The following is a 16182-nucleotide window of genomic DNA, read 5'->3' as shown; positions in this document are numbered from 1 at the left end:
GCCGCGTTGGGCGGGGCGGGGCGCGGCGGGCACTGCCGAGGGAATCGGCGCTCGTGGGAGACGGTTGGTGGTGGGATTTTATGGTTGATTTATCCCAGACAGGGGGGACCGCGGCGCATGGGCCGGATGCCTCCGCGCACGTTTCCTGGGGAGTAGCGGGGCTTACGCCAAATCGTTTGTAGCTGGGTAAATCCCCCTCCCCCACCCCGCCATTAAATGGAGCCTCGCAGCGTCCCTGTGAGCTCATGTCGGTGTTACCCCGGGTGGAGAGACTGACACACACATTCACATTGTGGCCCTGGTTCATCAAAGCAAGAACGAGCCTAGCGAAGGGATTACTCCCATTGACAGCTGTTCCTTAACCTCTGTTCTTCAACGCTGTGCTCAAAGCTGCTCTCTCCCCCCTCTCTCGGCAGTCACTCGATAACGAGTAGGACGTCTTCGTGTCTGTCAGCCGACGGCCAAGGATGTTTGGTGAGGTGCCAGCTATGCCCGTTTTATACCATCTGTGACTGTAACCGCTAGGACTCACTGTCCCTTCGCGGCGGGCGGTCAGGATTGACTGACAGGCGCCCCAAGAGTTTGCCCCGTGGAGGCGGCACAACTCAGCGCTAGGCTCTTAGTACTCTCACCTAATGGCCAGGCTTTATAGCCAAAACGGCTGAGGTTCTTTAATTGTGTTGGCTGCTTTACAGTAAACCAGAGAAACAAGTCAGGCTTATGCACAAACGGTTACCAAAATTTATTAAACTAGATCCTAATCATGTGGTTACAAAATTGCTAGTGCCTACTTATTTAAATGTATAGATGTTACACACACAAACAAGTTACAAAACTGAAGCCACGATCCTAAAGAAAGAAAACAAAGTATAGAGCTCTATTTCAAAATATGTGTACACTAAAGATAGGAGATCAGGTGTGGGTGCTTCTTACCCTCCTTGCATCTCTCGATTCCAGCGGTGCCAAGCCAGGATCGGTCACTCAATTCCGCGGAAAGACGAATAGGGGACAAGGCTTAGGGACCCTTTTAGCTGCAGAAGCCTTGGGAGGCTGTCACTTATCTGACCAGCAGATAGATAGTGAAAAGCACTCAAAAATCATGGTGCTGTAGGTCCCATACTTATACCTCTGTACTCCTTTATTCTCTTTCTCCTTTCTTATGCCAAATTGGGGCTGGTCTGTCTGGGTGACGCCAGCTCTCGCAAGAGTAGTTTACACTTGCAAGGGAGAGAAACAATAAGTTTCGATTACTGGACATTACTTTTATTAGGGTAAATATCTTTCCCGTCTGGAATGTAAGTGTGTGTGCATCATCTCATCAGTAGGGGCTAAGAGCCATGCCTGTCACAGCTCCTCTGTCTGCTGTGAGCCTAATCGTTGTATATGTTCCCAGAGGCACATTGTAGCAGCACACCTGTGCTTTCTCACAGCTTCAAAGGCTGTGCTGGAATTTACGTTAAGTGCCCTGTTGTTTTGGCTCCCTTGTTTTCCCAGCAATGCTGGTCTGAGAGGGGGCTGGCTGTCTGGCTACAATGTCACCCTCCTGTTTGTGAGTCTGTTGATGGGCGATCAGCCCAATTCTGGAGCCGCAGATCTTACCACCGAAGAGGCAGGGGTTAGTAACTGCTGGAGGGGCATGGGGGAATTTTTGACGCTCTCTCCTTGTCTGCGCTGTGGCGGGACCTCTTGAATCGCGCCACCCCCTCGCAGATTACAGTTCTTCACTGGGGATGATCTTGCACAAGGGTCTCCCAAGTGGCGACACCAATGCTGCACTTTTTCATGTGTGCCTTCAGCATGTCCTTATATTGCTTTTGCTGGGCCCTAACCCTCCTCCATCCTTCTCCAATTTGAAAAACAGAATCTGTTTTGGGAGGTGCTGATCAGACATCTGAACCACATGACCAGTCCAACAAAGTTGTTGATGAATGATAATGGCTTCAATGCTGGTCATGTTCGACTCCTCCAGGATGCTAGTATTTGTGCCCTGTCCTCCCCAAGAGATACTTCGGATTGTCCTGAGGCAGCGTTGACGATATTGTTCAAGTGCCTTCAGACGACACCTGTACGTTGTCTAGTTTTCACATGCATATAGTTGCGTTGGAACAACCACTGCAGCGTATACAAAGAGCTTGGTTTTCAGATAGAACTGAAGGCCCTTTGTCTCAGGCAGGCGAAAGCAGGGCTTGCATTGGCTCAGATGATGCTGGATTTCCACATCAATGTCAACTTTAGCAGAAAGATCACTTCCAAGGTATGGGAAGTGCTCCACATTTTCCAGCAGTTCTCATTGACTTCAACAGAAGGTGTATGAGATTGTCCTGTCTGTGAAAGTTGATGGAGCACCTTGGTCTCTTTGATGTTCAGTGTGAGGCCAAGATTCTCGTATGCTTCAGCAAAGGCACTTAAGACAGTCTGAAGGGCTGTGGGAAAAAGAGCAACAATCATGTAATCTGCGTACTGGAGCTCCATGATCAAGGATGTGGAGGTCTTGCTTTTAGCCTTCAGTCTCCTGAGATTAAAAAGCTTCCCGTTTATTCTGTAGACAATCTTCACATCATCTGAAAGCTTGCCATCAATGAGGCGAGTGATCTTGGCGATGAAGATGCAGAACAGCGATGGGGCAGTGACGCAGCCTTTGACTCCAATTTTGACCGCAAAGTTGCTTTGGGATCCGTTGTTGCTCAATACCGTAGCAGTCGTGTTGTCGTGAAGTAGCCTTAAAATGCTCATGAATTTTTTGGGGCAGCTGATCTTTGAGAGGATGATCCACAGGGCAGTATGATTGACTGAGTCAAATGCTTTGGTCAGGCCAATGAAATTCATATATAAGGCTTGGGTTGCGTTCATGACATTTTTCTTGCAGTTGCCAGGCAGTGAAGATCATGTCCGCTGTTTCTTGGAATGGTCTGGAGCCACACTGGGATTCTGGGAAGATTTCTTCAGAGAGTGGCAGGAGTTGGTTTGCAAGGATTTAAGCTAAGATTTTCCCTGCTGTTGCCAGGTGGGAGATGCCACAATAGTTTCCACAGTCCGATTTGTTGCCCTTTTTGAAAAAAACTGATGATCAGTGTGTCTCTGAAATCTTTTGGCATCTGCTCCCTATCCCAGATCTTGAGAATCAGGAGGTGGAGCTGTTTGTGGAGCTCTGGCCCACTTTCTTTGAAGACTTCAGTGGGTATTCCATCTAGTCCGTTTGCTTTGTTGCACTTCAACACTTGGATGGCAGCTTGGACCTCACTGAGGGTAGGAAGTGTTGCAAGATTGTCTCTAGGCAGTTGCTGATGGATTTGGTCAAGGGATTCTAGGACCATGGTGGAGGGGCGGTTCAAGAGCTCATTATAGTTATCCCGCCAATGAGAAGGAATGGCTTCATTGTCTTTCAATAGTTGGGTACCATCCTTTGATTTCAGGGGATTGATTCCATGGTTTCTCAATCCAAAAACAGCTTTGGTAGCATTGAAGAAACCTCTCCTGTTGTTGATGTCTGTGACATGCTCTGTGCCTTCTCAGTCCACCACTGTTTTTTCAGAGTCCTTGTTTTACATTGCACTCCTGCCTTGGCTCTGGCATGCACTTTTCTCTTTGTCGTGCAACTGATGTTGCTTTGCGAGGCCCGAAAGGCTTTTCGTTTTGCCTCAATCAAGCATTCAATTTCCACATCTTTCTCATTAAACCAGTCCTGATGTTTTCTGTTTTGGTAGCCAATGGTTTTTCCACAAGCTCCAGTGATGGCATTTTTCAGTTGACCCCAGTGTTCTTCCACATCTTCAGGGTGCACTGTCAGCAGCTTCCTTTGGAGCGCTATCTGGAAGTCACTTCGTCTGATGGGGTCCTTCAAGCCTTGTACATTGATCTTTTGTTGGATCTGTTTCCTCTGACTTCTCCATTTGGTGACAATCCTCATCCCCATTGTGGATCGAATAAGGCATTGATCAGTCCAACAGTCGTCAGCGCTAGTCGTTGCATGTGTGAGAAGGACATCACGCCGATCCCGAGCATGGACAATGACCTAGTCTATGAGGTGCCAGTGCTTCAATCGAGTTTGTTGCCATGAGGTCTTAAATTTGTTTTTCTGGCAGAGCAAGGTGTTCAGGATGACCAGCTTGTGATCCGCACATTTTGTAAGTAGGAATATTCCATTGGAGTTGCTGTTGCCAACTCCTTCTTTCCCAGTGGTAGTCCTGCCAGAGATCTGCATCTCTTCTGACCCTGGCATTGAAATTACCCAATCATTACTGTGTCCAGTTGGGTGTAGAACGTCTCCTTCACATTATGTTCGGTGTTTAGAGTTGGTACATAAGTTGCCTGTTGGTTTTTGGCAGGCTTCAAGTGGAGAGTCATGAGGTGCTCATTGATGCCGACAGGGACTTCAGATAGGGTCTTTGTCAGTTCATTCTTGATGGCAAATCCTATTCCATGAGGGGTAATTCAGGTTTATGAATATTTGGTAGAGATCTTTTAGTTTTCAGGCTCTGTCAGTAGGATCAGAGCAAATGCGATTGTACCTAAGGGCTTGACTGTAAACAATGGATCTAGTTGTGTGTGCAGGATGGAAGCTAGAAGGGTGTAGGTAAGTGTAGCGATCAGTGGGTTTCCAATTGAGCCTGGTATTGATCATGCCATCCTTCATTTGTACTGTAGTGTCCAGGAAATGTATCTCTTGAGTGGAGTAATCCAGGCATAAGTTGATGGTGGGGTGCAGGTTGTTAAAGTCTGTGGAATTCTTCTAGAGTCTCTATACCATGGGTCCAAATCATAAAGATGTCATCAATGTATCTTAAGTAGAGGAAGGGTAATAGGGGAGGAGAGCTGAGGAATTGTTGTTCCCATTCAGCCATAAATACATTAGCATATTGTGGGGCCATGCAGGTGCCCATAGCAGTTCCACTACAAAAACCAAAAAACAAAAACAAATCGACAGGGCCAGACGAATACCCAGAGACCAGCTACTCCAAGATTGGCCCAAAAAAACCAAGAACAGAACACCATTGGTCATTACCTACAGTTCCCAAATCAAACCACTGCAATGCATTATTAAAGACCTACAACCTATCCTTAATCAGGATGCCACACTGCAGAGGGCCCTAGGTAACAGGCCTGTTCTCTTCTACAGACAACCTCCCAACCTTATGGGGATTCTCACCCACAACCACAGTCTATACTGCAGGAGCATTAGTCCTGGAACTTTTCCTTGCCACAAAGTCCATTGCCAGCTTTGTCCACATATCTATTCTGGAGATACCATCACTGGACCTAACCAGGTTATTCACAGAATTGCGGGCACATTCTCATGTTCCTCAACTAACATCATATATGCCATCATGTGCCAACAATGTCCAGATGCTTTGTATATTGGACGGACTTCAAACTCTCTCAGACAAAGAATTAATGGGCACAAAACAGACATAAGAACACTCCTGATTCGCAAACCGGTCAGCCAGCATTTTAATGGATAGTAACTGTGTCCAATATACAAAGAATCTGGGCATTGTTGGCACATGGTGGCATATATATACATATTTTAATGGAGTGGGCCATTCTGTTAATGACTTAAAAGTTTGCGTTTTAATGAAGAGGAATTTTCACAACTGTTGAAAGAGAGGCTTCTGAACTCTTTTATATTCAAATTTGACACATTAACATGGTTTGAACTGAGATATGAATTTTCTGGGTCATTATAGGGGCTCTTTTGCATACTTGACTTAATCTAATTCTTGACTTCCCCCTCCCCCTTCTGCCCCTCGACTCTCTGATTTGCTCACATTATTTTTTTCTGATTTGTAAACCTTGATTACTTTTTTGGTTCTCTGTGCCTTAAATATTGAGTCTGTTCTGGTATGGCTATGGTCTGAAGAAGTAGGTTTGTCCCATGAAAGCTCACCACCTAATAAATTATTTTGTTAGTCTTTAAAGTGCTACTTGAGTGCTTTTTTTGTTTTGATAGTATATAGACTAGCACAGCTTTCTCTCTGTTACTACTCCATGAATTTGTTTTTCTTCCTTTGGGGTTCCTTTCCAGAAAAATTGTATACCCTCCACCCTCTTCTTTTAGCTGTCCTGTTTCTGGGCAACATGTTTCTGCTAGGGCAGCAATATTGATATTGAATTGTTGCAGCTTGCGGGTGATGATTGCCGTGCATCTTTTGGGTTACTCACTGTCTGGATTGTCCATTAGAGTTTGAATATTCCATGTTCCAGAGTTTACTGTTCAATTTTGACTGCATGGAAATGAACCCACTGGACACAGTTAGCCAGTTGGGGGATTGAGGTGGAGTATGTTTAGGGCACGTTTTCTAGCCCCCTTCCCCTGTGGGGTGAGCAGAGTGGATCCCAAATAAGGCTGCTCAGTTGTGGATTGGCTAAGTGCATAATCTAATGTTTTCATCTTTGTCACAAGTATCATAGTGCCAGAAACACTATACAGAGCTAGATAAACTAGTGCAGGGGTCAGCAACCAAAGTAGCCAGTCAGCAACACAGCAATTCTGTAAAAAACTCAGTAATTCAAGAGCCACAATGCATGTGAATACTAGACAGTCCTTAATAAATAACATCAGACCATACTTTTTGTAACCCATATTTTAAGAGCAGCACACATCCACACACAATAATTTGTAATGCAATACATGTTTACTGCAGGGCATTCACAAACTTTTTACTTATTCTGTTTCCTCACACTTTGTGTGTGTCTGTACTATTGCCTTCCTGACTTTCACTCCTGAACCGTATCTGTCTCTTGAGAACGCTAGGGGAAGTTAGCCAACATTTTGAGCTCGCATATTGTTTGCTATGTAGATATGAGTTGTTAATTTTTGAGCTTTTAGAAGTTCACCATTTATGAAAAATAATCAGGAGGTCTTGGGTTTTTTTACTTTGCAATTATAGCATCGGGAACCACAAATAAGCCCTTACAGAGCTGCATGAGGCTCCAGAGCCACAGGTTGCAGACCCCTGAACTGACAGTGAAGTGATGTGGTCCTTTGGGAAAAGTCTTTGTTACTAATCAATTTTTCTTCTTTTGCCTAAAAAGACTTTCAGATCACGTCCATGAAAAACATAAGTTGTTTTTAGAAAAGCGAGTTAGGACTTTCTGATTCACATCTAGAAATATCGGAGGGGTAGCCGTGTTAGTCTGGATCTGTAACAGCAACAAAGGGTCCTGTGGCACCTTATAGACTAACATCTGATCTAGAACTATGTAGCATATAGCCCCCTGGTTGCTAATTTTATGGAATGAATATTAAAATCCTGTGATTTTGTGTTTGTAGGACATTAGTCAACAGCAGCTTTACTGTTCTGAATTTGAACGGTAAGATGTCAAAGGGAGCACTCGTGAAAAATAACAAAGAATCAATACAAACTAGGCTACACATTGCAGGCATGGCTTTGGTTCAACTTTATGTGAATCATGCAGCTCTAAATGTGGAAACAAGCTTTTGCTTTTTGAATAGTTGTTAAGAAATCTTCTGGCAACTATTTAAATGTGTCACTATGTTGTCTAATGATGAGACAGGTGCTGTATGTAGCATATTAAAGAGAAGTTTTTCATTTTCTGGAACTGTTGTGGATGGAGTACAACTTTCATGTCCAGTCTTGCAAGGCGTGGTAGCCAAAGCAAATAAGGATTTGCATAGCAGTCCATGGGCATAATGCCAGCATAAACTCTAATCATCAACAAGTTGTTTTAAAAGTCCAGAAACTGCCACTATCCTTCCAGGGAATGTAACAGCAAAATCATTAGTGCAAGCCTTGGTAATTTGGAGCACAGTAAACCCTTGAGTTACACAGGGGGTTGCAGCACAGCTCCTCTCGGCTTGCAGGAGCCTGGAAACTGGTTAGTGTCGTGGCTCCCAGAGTGATGGGGAGCTGGGAACCAGGGGGCATCCTGGTTCCAGTCTCCCTGCAGCTTGTGCAGCCTGGGAAACTGACCAGCTCCTGACAGTTTCTCAGGTCCTGCCAGTGCAGGGGAGCTGGGAACCAGGCTGCCACTTGGTTTCCAGCTGCCCACCCCTTGCGGGAATTGGCAATCTGACCGGTCATGAGCTGGTCAGTTTCCAGGGACCTCGTGGCTGGCTCTGCTGGCCAGGTGCTGCCCAGCCAGCTTCCAGCCACAGGGCTACAGGCCTCCCCGCCCCCCACTTGGTGACCTCCCAACTGGCTCTGGCAGCCAGGCACTACCCAACTAGCTTCCAACTATGGGGCTGTGGGCTTCCCCGCCCCCCCCAACCAGGGACCCCACAACTGGCTCTGCCAGCCAGGCACTACCCAACCAGTTTCCAACTACAGGGCTGTGGGCTTCCCTGCCCCCCAACCAGGGACCCCACAACTGGCTCTGCCAGCCAGGCACTACCCAACCAGCTTCCAGTCGCAGGACTTCAGGTTTCCAAGCCCCCCAGCTGGGGAACCTGCAGCAGGATCTGCTGCCGGGCACTGCCCACTCAGCCGTGGGGCTGTGGGGTCTCCTCACCCCCTGGCCGAGGACCCCATGGCTGGATCTGCTGGCTGAGCACTGCAGGCAGCTAGGCAGGCTAAAAGCCTTCTGCCTGCTTTTCCTCAGTGGCACCACTGTCAGCCTGACAGCTGCACAGCTGGGAGAAGGCAAGGAGATGGGGCTCTTAGCCTGCCTAGCTGCCTGCAGCTGTGGGCAGGCTGACAGCCACAGAGCAACTTCAAACTGACGTTAAAGCAAGTTACACGCAACTTAAAGCTGCATATTTTGAGGGTTTACTGTATGTTCTTTCAGGGTTGTATAAAGCCAGTCAGGTGGAGCTATTAAATGGAAAAAGCTATACTGATGTAATGATACAGATGGGTAAAACTTTAAACACATGAAGATGTACTCTCTCTCTCTCTCTCTGTGTGTGTGTGTGTATATGGCATAAGGTACATATATTTTGTGTCACTGCTATAGGGTGTTAACTTTTAGACTTTCATGTATATAATATCTGAATTACAATTGCTTTGAGAGCTCTAATTTAGAATTTCCTGGATTTGGGATTTTTAAAATTCAAACCATAACTTTTCTGTCATTTTTAAAATTTATTTTCCTTGGTTTAAAAAGTGTGACCTGTGTACATTTGAAAGCAGCCAGTGCACAATCAGTCACAGTTCTGCTAAGCTCTAATGCAGCTGGATCTGGACAGGCAGACTAATATTCCACGTGGATCCATCTGTAAGATAGGGATCTTAGGTTTTTATTCTTTGGTTTTTTTTCTGTGAATAATGTCAACTGTTGTTATATGTTGCCAGACAAGAGAGTAGCTGGCCAGTGCAGGAGCCCTCACCTGCTCAGGGCAGCAGGGACCAGGTGTTTGAATCCCTGCCTGTGCCCTGGCAGCAGGGTCTGGGAGGCTGCCATGGGGCAGGGAACCAGAGCCCCCACCAGCCCCACAGCAGCAGGGGCTGGGAGCTGGAGCCCAATAGCAGCATGAGGCAGGGAACCAGAGACCCCGCCAGTCCCGCAGCAGCATGGGGCTGGGGGCCAGATCCCCCACTTGTCCTGCACCATCAAGGGCTGGGAGTCAGAGCCCCCACCTGCTCTGCATCAGCAGAGGGGCCAGGAGGCTGCCACAGGGTCAGGAGCCAGATCCCCCATGGCAGAGCAGGGCTGGGAGCCAGAGCCCCCGCCACCTCATGGCAGCTGGGAGGGCAGGGGCTGGCTGGCGTCCCATGGCAGCCCCTGGAAGCCTGGGCTGGGGCTGAGGCTGCAGCAGCCCCAGAGCTCAGGGCTGTCTGCTTACAGAAGCCATACACCTCCCCTCATCCAGCAAATCCTCTTGTTTGGGACCTTTCAGGTCCCAAGCATGCTGGATAAGTGGGGTTCAACCTGTAGTGGAAATACCATTCTGGAAGCTAAAATAATTGTGCACTGTTGTGTGAAAGCAAGTCTTTGTGTATAAGTAGGTTCATTCAAATCCCTTTGCTTCCTCCATACAGATGTCTGTGTCTCTATTTAGCACACATGCAACATCTGGGGAAGAAATGAGAACATGGGATGCAAAGACAGGTCCCTTTACACGTGAACAACAAGAGAACTAAGAGAAAATCTGTATCAACTAGCAGCTGTACCAGGGTTTTATCTGCCTTGTACATCAGCGGGAAGAGGGAGACAGTCACAGAGATCTGTGCTCAGGTAATTAATTACACACAAAAGAGAGCAGAGGTACAAAATACACACTATGTTGTAAAAATAATTTAAAACTATTTTCATAGATCTACAAACAAAATGTCAGAGGGACATCCTACATATGTAAAAGGTGGGAGTAAACCACATTTATCATCCAAGACACCTTTGAATTCAAAGGGCTTTTCGAAGTGTCACAGCTGAGTGTTGTCCAATTTTTGAAAAAGTATTCATTCAATTCCAAAGCTCAGTCTCCTTATGCACTGGGAGTTGATTTAATTTTGTCTTTCTTTTTAAATCCCTGGAGCGGCCTTTAGACATCAGGTTAGAGTCAAAGGCTTCACTCTGTAATAGACTAACCCACAGCAAAAGCAGTCATTGGTAACGTATTGCGATCCCATAACTCAGAAGCAACTGAACTAATGTAGTGAAATTTTAAACCGCTCAGTGTCCTTTATGAATTCATACCATGTGTGCTGCCTCTGTTGCAGATTTTAAAAAAGTGCCAGATGTTAACTACTATCCAGGACAAAATATTAGGAGTGGACACCCTGGGCTTCTTGGTTTACTGTGATGGTCATTTCCAAAGGATAGAGCAACTTCTAATGCTGTAACCTAAGTCAGGAGATTTCGAAATGGGATTGGAATGACCTCGTGTTATCACTGTGTGGTGGGAGTTTTCTTTCCCTGATAGTGCTGTTTTACACTGGTGTGAGCCTGTTGGTATGGTTGAAATAAGTGGATAATCTTTCCACTGTATTTTATTTCCTTTGTTTTATAACACTTGTTTATCAAAAACTGTGTGAGCACATGTACATTTTAGCAAATATGTTACTTAATAAATCGCCAGGCAAATAAATGGCCATTACTAATTGGGTGTGGATCCTAGTATGCATAGTACACGCCAGCACATGCAGTAGCAGTAACAACAGGGTGAGCTTTCCTCTGTGTACCTTGGCAAAGTGCTTTGGCCCTGCCCTGGAGGGACAATCTCTAGAGGCTACGAGAGCTGAGATTGCCAATAAAGGGGCCAGTTTTGATGGCATTTCAATTACAGGTGAGGGTTCTGATGCGCATGGCCCCTCAATATGCCAATATTTTCATGGCTGACCTGGAACAGAGCTTCCTTAGCTCTCGTCCACTAACACCCCATCTCTACTTACGCTACAGTGATGACATCTTCATCATCTGGACCCATGGGAAGGAGACTCTGGAGGAATTCCACTGGGACTTCAACAACTTTCACCCCAACATCAACCTCAGCCTGGAACAGTCCACACAGGAGATCCACTTCCTGAACACCACAGTGCTAATACATGATGGCCACATCAATACCACCCTGTACCGTAAACCCACTGACCGCTATGCCTACCTTCATGCCTCCAGCTTCCATCCCAGACACACCACACGATCCATTGTCTACAGCCAAGCACTAAGATATAACCGCATTTGCTCCAACCCCTCCGACAGAGACAAACACCTACAGGATCTCTACCAAGCATTCTTGAAACTGCAATACCCACCTGAGGAAGTGAAAAAACAGATCAACAGAGCCAGATGTGTGCCACAAAGCCTCTTACTACAGGACAAGCCCAAGAGAGAAACCAACAGAACACCACTAGCCATCACCTACAGTCCTCAGCTAAAACCTCTACAGCGCATCATCAGGGATTTACAACCCATCCTGGACAATGATCCACCACTTTCACAGGCCTTGGGAGGCAGACCAGTCCTTGCCCACAGAGAACCTGCCAACCTGAAGCAAACCCTAACCAGCAACAATACACTGCACCACAGTCACTCTAACTCAGGGACCCATTCATGCAACAAACCTCATTGCCAGCTCTGCCCACATATCTACACCAGCAACACCATTACAGGACCTAACCAGATCAGCCACACCATCGTGCGTTCATTCAGCTGCACATCTACCAATATAATTTATGCCATCATGTGCCAGCAATGCCCCTCTGCTATATACATCGGACAAACTGGACAGTCTCTACGTAAAAGAATAAACGCACACAAATCAGATATCAGAAATGGCAATATACAAAAACCCATAGGAGAGCACTTCAATCTCCCAGGCCACACAGTAGCAGACTTCAAAGTAGCTATCCTACAGCAAAGAAATTTCAGGACCAGACTCCAAAGAGAAACTTCTGAGCTACAATTCATCTGCAAATTCGACGCCCTCAGCTCAGGCTTAAACAAAGGCTGTGAATGGCTGGCTAAATACAAAAGCAGCTTCCCCTCCCTTGGTGTTCACACTTCCAGATCAAAAGCCTCACCCTTGCTGACTGAGCTAACCTTGTTATCCCCACCCTTGCTCTGGCTTATTTATACCTGGTCCTGCAGATTTCCAAGACCAGCATCTGATGAAGTGAGTCTGTGCTCACAAAAGCTCATGCTCAAAACTTTTCTGTTAGTCTATAAGGTGCCACAGGACCTTTTGTTGCTGAGGTAAGGGTTCAGTGTTTCACAGGAAGCGCTTTACACCTTAAAATGCCCAGTTCCATGGGACTGGATCCTATCTATGCTTTAATTTTATCTCGGTCCGCTCCTTTGTTTCAACCCTTCCATGGTGCCACAGTTCATGGGAACTGTATCTGTGTTCTCCATGCATAGTCCTGTGAGGACGTACCTTCTCTGTTCCAGGGTCCTTGCCCATCCCCTCTCTTGGGCAGAGATCTGCTGTGTCTCTCTCCCTCTAGAGCCGGGATTTTCCAGACATCACAGTTTCTTGGCTATCCTGATATCCCCAACAAGCTAAACTGCTTAGAGGCCAGTGTCTGAGCTCATTTTCCTCTCAGAAACCTATGTACAGCAGTGATTGCCAGCAGTTATAAGTTGTTGCACAGCCATTTGTAAGCAAGAAGTTTATTCTTAATGTGAAAGTATTACAGAGAAGACAATGAAAAAACCTTGATGCATACGAATAAACCAGCACACTGACTGGGCAAAACTGAATGTTTCTTTAATGCACCTTCAGCCCTTGCTCTCCAGCCTTCCAGAATGGGCAATATTAGACAATCACCCTCTCCCTGAGGCTTGGTTTCAAAAGACTCAGGTTTTTGCGTAAGCAGAAGGAAGAATATTTGCATTCCTCTCCCTCTAGATATTTGACAGGAAAGTCACTACATATATATTCTTATTAAAAAAAAAAAAACCAAAAATAAAACCATTCTTGACTGCCACATTGATCAAAGGACAGTATTGAACATTCGGACCTATAGGAGACATAACCTTTGCATTTAATACAATGGACTCCAAAGATACATAAACTTAATTGTTGTCTGTATTGGAAATGAGATTGATCTGATGAAGTGGGTCTGTCCCATGAAAACTCATCACCTAATAAATCATTTTGTTAGTCTTTAAAGTGCTACATTTCTGCTGTTTTGTTTAATTCAGTAAGATCTCCTGGAGGTTGTGATGGGGTTCAGGGGTCCCCCTGCACTGCACCCCGTCCGCTGGCAGGAGTAACTCTCACTCAGCAGGTACAACAGGAGGTTTATTAGGCTACAGATGCCCAGTTTCTTACAGAAGCGACAGTACAGCAGCCAGAGACAGTCCTTCCAACCCGTCCTGGGGAGAAGACCCTGAGGGGTGCCCCTCTGGGGTGTAACTTTCCCCCTCCTCCGGCTGGCTGCCTTCCAGCTCTCTCCTCCCCTAGCTTCCTAACTGCCGCCCCCGATTCAAAACCCAGCTCAGCTCCTCCCTCCTCTTTGTTCAAGGCAGAGGTGTTACAGCCAGTTGTAGCCCCAGGGTCATCCTTAGCCACTGGGAGCTGCTGCTTGCCTCAGACATCCAGCCTGACTCACACATGCACTCCCCCCACTCCATCACAGAGGTACTACAGAAAATTCCCATATCTGTCACACACAGTGTCCTAGGTTTTAGTGAATACTTCTCTAAAGCCCTAGGTGTTGCAGTAGCCAATCCAACACATTCTTGTCTATGGGAGGAAATTGTTGCATGAAGGCTAGAGTGCCAAGACTTCTGATATACAAATTGTCTACTGGTACTGATGTGGGTACCTTTTCCTCTTTATTCAAACATGTTTCAACTTTATATAATTGTTGAAAAGCCCACTGACAAACAATGAGTTGTCATTACAGGTATAAGGGACCAAAATATGTGTTCATTGCATAAAGGTTCATTGGCAACGTTTAGAGGCAGAATGGCTCCAGACCTATATCACGTTAGCAAAAATTGAATATAGTAATCTGATAATGGGCCTTGCTGGATCACGTGAATTGTAGTAAGCCTCTAAGTTAGCATTTCCATTCACATCCCAGACATCAGAAACAGGTGATGGAAGTTATGTGTTGGCAGTTTGGGGTCTTCTTATAAATGAGTTGACTTGTATTAATCAGGGGATTTGATTTTTATCAGTAAATGTTAACCAACGTTAACTTCACTGTACACTCACAAACTAACGAAGGAATACTGTCAGTTCTCCTGAACTCCTTTCCCCATTATATTAGTGTCCCCAGTGATCCTGCCCATCAGTTCTCTGCGGGAGTTGAAGTTTGCTCTTCTGAAATCCAGGGTCTGTATGTTACTGCTCAACTTTCTTGCTTTTGTCAGGATCCTGATATCCACCATCTCATGATCACTTTAGCCCAGGTTGCCACCCACTGCTATTTCTCCTATTTAATTTCTTTGTTCCCTGTTTGTGAGCAGCAGGTCAGGCTTCACAGGGCCCCTAATTGGTTCCTTCAGCACTTGTACCAAGAAGTTATCCTCAACGTTCTGCAAAAACTTCCTGGATTGTCTGTGTGCTGCTGTATTGGTCTCTCAACAAATGTCTGGATGAATAAAGTCTCCCATGAGAACCAGGGCCTGTGATTTGGAAACTTCTCTTAGTTGTCTGAGGAAATCCTCATCCACCTGATCCGGTGGTCTATAGCAGACACCAACCACAACATCACCTCTGTTGCTTCTGCCACTAAGCTTAATCCAGAGACTCTCAACTTGTTTTTCTCTCTCTGTATATGGGAGCGCTGAGCAGTCACACTGCTGTCTCACATACAGCACAACTCCTCCTCCTTTTCTCCCCTGCCTGTCCTTCCTGAACAGTTTATACCCTTCCACAACAGTGCTCCTGTTATGCGAGTCATCCCACCAAGTCTTCATTATTCCAATCACTTCATATGTCTTTGATTTTGCCAGAGCTTCTAATTCTATTTGTTGCCTTACATTTGTGTACAAACAGCTTAGATAACTAGTTGATTGGCCTGCCTTCTTCTTTTGAATCAGGAGTCCTCCTCTGTTGTTCCTTCTTCCTTCCCCACTTACCTCAGGGCTCATGCCATGGGCCCTGACAAACCTAGTTTAAAGCCCTCGGTAGGTTTACAAGCCTGTCCGCAAAGATGCTCTTCCCTCTCTTCAACACCACCTGCTCAACCACACATTTACTTCCATGATTCGACGATCTCTACCTGGACCTCTTCCTTCAACAGGGAGGATGGACGAGAAGACCACTTGTGCTCCATATTCCTTGAGCTTCCTTCCCAGAGTTACATAATCTGCAGTGATCTGCTCAAGGTTGTTCTTTGTTGTGCCACTAGTTCCTGCATGGAGAAATAAGAAGGGGTAATAGTCCACAGGTTTGATGATTTTTGGAAGACTGTTACATCCTGGGTTCTAGCTCCTGATAAGCATCAAACTTCCTAAAATTCCAGGTCAGGATGGCAGATGGATGACTCCGTCCCTCGTAGGTACTGGTGGGTTCATTAGTACTGATGAGTTCTATTGCTGTTCATGTCCTGGCTCGCCAGCTACCCACCCACCAGTGGCAAGGGGTCCAGTGGCTGCCGCTGGGCATGGATGTGAAAGGCTCATGGTCAGGCAAAGCTGCGGCATGTGGGGCCAGATAATTTTTTTTAAGCAACAAAATCATCCAAACCACAGAACTTAGTGTTGATGGGGGACTTCAGCTATCCAGACATCTGTTGGGAAAAGAATACAGCAGGGCACGGATTATTCAGCAAGTTTTTGGAATGCACAAGAGACCATTTTTTAATTTCAGAAGGTGGAGAAAACTACTGG

The 16182-nt window shown here is 46.0% G+C and overlaps 1 protein-coding gene across 1 annotated transcript in view; it reads left to right on the top strand.

The window, feature by feature from the left end:
* The first annotated feature begins 8 nt into the window (after positions 1 to 8).
* Positions 9 to 16182, top strand: part of LOC142020801 (metallothionein-1-like) — a 39121-nt gene continuing 22947 nt past the window's right edge. Inside the window, exons 1-2 of the mRNA XM_075009003.1 lie at positions 9 to 63; positions 9939 to 10134. The gene's annotated coding sequence lies outside the window, so the exon portion shown is untranslated. The remainder of the gene's footprint in view (positions 64 to 9938; positions 10135 to 16182) is intronic.

This window comes from Carettochelys insculpta, chromosome 14 (genome assembly GCF_033958435.1).
Source record: "Carettochelys insculpta isolate YL-2023 chromosome 14, ASM3395843v1, whole genome shotgun sequence".
Taxonomy (NCBI): Eukaryota; Metazoa; Chordata; order Testudines; family Carettochelyidae; genus Carettochelys; species Carettochelys insculpta.
This window is presented reverse-complemented; position numbering and strand designations above follow the sequence as displayed.